Source organism: Peromyscus leucopus, chromosome 19 (genome assembly GCF_004664715.2).
Source record: "Peromyscus leucopus breed LL Stock chromosome 19, UCI_PerLeu_2.1, whole genome shotgun sequence".
Taxonomy (NCBI): domain Eukaryota; kingdom Metazoa; phylum Chordata; class Mammalia; order Rodentia; family Cricetidae; genus Peromyscus; species Peromyscus leucopus.
In genome coordinates this window covers 7,556,303-7,560,660 of record NC_051079.1, presented here as the reverse complement: position 1 = coordinate 7,560,660, position 4,358 = coordinate 7,556,303, and the positions used below count along the sequence as shown (strand labels likewise).

The 4,358-nt window shown below is 39.1% G+C and overlaps 1 pseudogene; it reads right to left on the bottom strand.

Annotated features, from left to right (window-relative positions):
• Positions 1-1,808: 1,808 nt before the first annotated feature.
• Positions 1,809-1,908, bottom strand: LOC114708630 (annotated as a pseudogene).
• Between the last annotated feature and the right edge of the window lie 2,450 nt (positions 1,909-4,358).

Genomic DNA, 4,358 nt, shown 5'->3' with positions numbered 1-4,358 from the left:
CTTTGTACAGACAAAGCAATCACAGCTCCACTAAAAAAATGGAAATGAAATATGGGATATTTTGTATAAGAGGACTCAGGACTCCCAATAATAACACTGGTAAGAGCTGAAGGGTCTGTTCTGAGGCTGTAGGTGCCCATGGGGAATTTAGAAAGTGATGCCTGGTGATGGTGACAGGAGATGTGTAGATGTTATCCCCACATTCTCATGACTACTGCAACCCAAGTTCTCAAAGCCCCTAGGCTTTCATTTTGTTAAAGTTTCCATAACACCATGAGTCATGCAACCTAGGAGACTTTCACGAAATTCCTCACTTAAAAGAACAAGCACGTTGCTGATTTGTGGTATCAAGGAATGAGATAAGGGGACAGTATGGTAGGAAATGAGAGTAGCATTTCCTGAGCACCTACGCTGTGAAGACAGTTGGATGAGAACTTTCTGTGAATCGTGTCACCCTCTTTTTAATCTTGTAACAAATCAAAATTAGCTTCATTTATAGATGAAGAAATTGTTGTTAATTATATTAATTAATCTGTCCCTCAAATAACCATATTTAAGTAACACTATTAAAATTGTCAATAGTTACTATACAGGCAAGCCCAGCTTTGTGCTATGTCCTTTACATACTTTATTTTACTTAATCTTCACAAAATAACATAGGGTAATCACTTTTACAGAAGCAGGGACTGAAGCTCACAGAGTTCTAAGTAATTCCTAGCCCCCAAACAAAAAGTACCTGGGAAGGAAAACCAAGGCTGAGACTAGAACTATTTCCATATAGTCAGCTTAAATCATATCTCTACAATGACCTCCATGAACATTGTATATCTGTACAGATTCAATTGTGCTGGGTGCTGGGTGCTGGGTGCAAAATTTTGTCTATACATGCAAAAATAGCACTCTCATAAATGTTAGGGTCAAATTAAGCATTGCAAGGAAAATCATGTGTCTGGAGAGGTGGCCCAGCAATTAAGACCACATGTGCTTACTGCTCTTGCAGAGAACCCTAGTTCAGTTCCCAGAAGCCACTTCAAGCAGATTACAACCAGCTGAAACTCCAGCTCTAGGAGATCCAATGCCCTCATCTGGCCTCAGTGGGTACCCACATACATGTGTTGTACATATATGCATAGATGTATGCATATTAAAAATAAAAATAAAATATTTTTAAAGGGAGGAATCAAGATGTATACAATGTAGTCTTTTTTCTAGGAATTCATGATTCATAAAATTTTCCAGAAAAAAAAAAAGTAGATTGGCAGTTTACAGCATCTATCAAGTGACTTTCAGTAACAGCAACTATTTGTGAATAGTTATAAGGTGAGTCACTTGTATAAGAGACTACTACATACTACTACTGCATACTAACTAGTTGGTTCTATAAGCAAGATAGAAAAGTGGTGTCTTAGCCGGGTGGTGGTGGCGCACGCCTTTAATCCCAGCACTCGGGAGGCAGAGCCAGGGGATCTCTGTGAGTTCGAGGCCAGCCTGGGCTACCAAGTGAGCTCCAGGAAAGGCGCAAAGCTATGCAGAGAAACCCTGTCTCGGAAAAAAAAAAAAAAAAAAAAAAAAAAAAAAAAAAGAAAAGTGGTGTCTTTACTGCCCATTTTGTGTAAAAAAATTTCTCTATAATATAATCAGTAAAGATTTTCTGAGGATAAAAGAACCTACTTCTTCTAAACAAAAGGGAAACGTCTTTAGACAGGGCAAGAGGAGAGACAGAGCTTTAGTGAGGTTCCAAACAGTATTGACATAACAGCACAGACTATGACAATGTGGATATTTAATTAAGCCCCTTGGTATTGGTGAGAAAGTATAAAATGAAGAGTTTTGCTATCCTTCCATAAGAATGGACAGTATTAATAAGAACAGATACTATACTTGATCTTAGCCAAAAGGCTGAGAATTCTCATCAGAAGAAACTCAAATGGCTGAAAGATATTTAAGGAATTCTTCAACATCCTTAGTCATCAGGGAAATGCAAGTCAAAACAACTCTGAGATACCATCTTACAACTGTCAGAATGGCTAAGATCAAAAACACTGAAGACAGCATATGCTGGAGAGGATGTGGAGCAAGGGGAACACTCCTACACTGTTGGTGGGAATGCAAACTTGTACAGCCACTTTAGAAATCGGTATGGTGCTTTCTCAGAAAATTGGAAGTCAATCTCCCTAAAGACCCAGCTATACCACTCTTGGGCATATACCCAAGGAATGCTAGATCATACCACAAGGAGACATGCTCAACTATGTTCATAGCAGCATTATTTGTAATAGCCAGAACCTGGAAATAACCTAGATGCCCTTCAACTGAAGAACGGATAAAGAAATGTGGTATATATACACAATGGAGTACTACTCAGCATAGAAAAATAATGAATTGTGAGGTTTGCAGGCAAATGGATGGAACTAGAAAATATCATCCTGAGTGAGGTAACTCAGACTCAGAAAGAAAAACATGGCATGTACTCACTCATAAGTGGATACTAGATGTAAAGCAAAGATAACCAGACTGCAACTCACAGCTCCAGGGAGGCTAGCTAGTAAAGAGGACCCTAAGAAAGACACAGGGATTGCCCAGTAATGGAGAAATGGATGAGCAAACTGGGGGTGAGGGGGGTAATGGAGGGCAAAGGTCAGGGAAAAGAGAGCTTAGGGGAGCAGGAGGTCCTAGCTGGATCAGGAAGAGTGGGAGAACGAGGAAAGAGATACCATGATAAATGAAGACCCCATGGGAATAGGAAGAAGCAGAGTGCTAGAGAGGTCCCCAGGAATCCATAAAGATACCTCTACTATAGACTACTGGCAATGGTCAAGAAGGTACCTGAGCTGACCTACTGTGGTGATTGGATGACCAAACATCCTAACTGTCATGATAGAACCCTCATCCAGTGACTGATAGAAGCAGATGCAGAGATCCATGGCCAAGCATCGGGCAAAGCTCCAGGAGTCCAATCGATGAGAGAGAGGAGGAATTATATGAGCAAGAGATATCGAGACCATGATTAGAAAAATACAGGGACAACTAACCAAACTAGTGGAAACACATGAACTGTGAACCAATAGCTGAAGAGCCCCTATGGTACTAGACTAGGCCCTCTGAATAAGTGAGACAATTGTTTAGCTTGAATTGTTCAGGGGGCCCTCAGACAGTGAGACCGGGACATGTCCTTAGTGCATGAGCCAGCTTTTTGGAACCTAGTGCCTATGCTGAGACACTTTGCTCAGCCTTGGTGTGTGTGGGGGGGGGGCGGGGGGGCTTGGACCTGCCTCAACTGAATCTACCAGGCTCTGCTGACTCCCCAGGGGAGACTTTACCTTGGAGGAGGTGGGAATGGGGGGGTTGGGGAGGAAGGCTGAGGGGTGGGAGGAGGGAGGACAGGGGAATCCATGGTTGACATGTAAAATGAATAGAAAAATCTCTTAATAAAAACAATATCAATAAGAAAAAAGAAGAATGGACAGTAACAAGAAAGCAATGGGAAGTTTAAATAGAAACCACTTAAATTATTTAAATAGCATTATGGAAATGGATAAATAAATAAATATTTATGTAATGAGTCCAGTGAAAAATTAGTCAAAATCTAAATTAATGATTTTGAAGAAATTTTGTTTCATATGGACAGAGCCTTAAGAAGAAGTCAACTTTTGACTAACATGACTGAAAAAGATATAGGAGAAAGAAAGTACATAAACTAGATTATATTAAAATTCATTTTGTTTTTTAATTACCCAGAGACACAGGTACCAGTTAACAGTAGGAGAAACCTCAAACCTTTAACTAGAGTACCTTTATTCTCAGAAAAAAATATAATTATCTCTTCATTCTTCACTGATAAGCAGTATATATTTCTCTAGTGAAAATGAGCCAAGGTAAGAAGCCCTTTTAAAAAATTGAACCAAAAAAATGAATAAATTTAAAGTTAACTTATACATCACCTTGTAAAAATATGCTAGTCTTACTATAAATGAGAGCAAAAGGGCTCTCATTTATGAGAATATGAAATATGAAATGGGCTCATATTTCACAGATAATCTTGGTGTCACATTCACATGGAAGGGGAGCTATGGATGCTCACAAACACTAATGTGTTGGTCTTTCTGAGGAACAGACTGTTTTAAAACAGGTTTTTTGCTTGGTTTAAGTTGTTCGTCATGTCTCTCTTGGTTATAATGATGTTTAGAGTTACATTTTGTTTCCCCTTAAGGATCCAGCTTTCTTAAACTGTGGACAATTCTATAGTTTGCTTACATTAAAATCATAATGATTTCCCTTGTACGTGGTTGTAGCTTTGAAATGCTCTAGCAGATTTAATCTTTTCCCTTTTCATTCAATTATATATGCTCACATAAGAC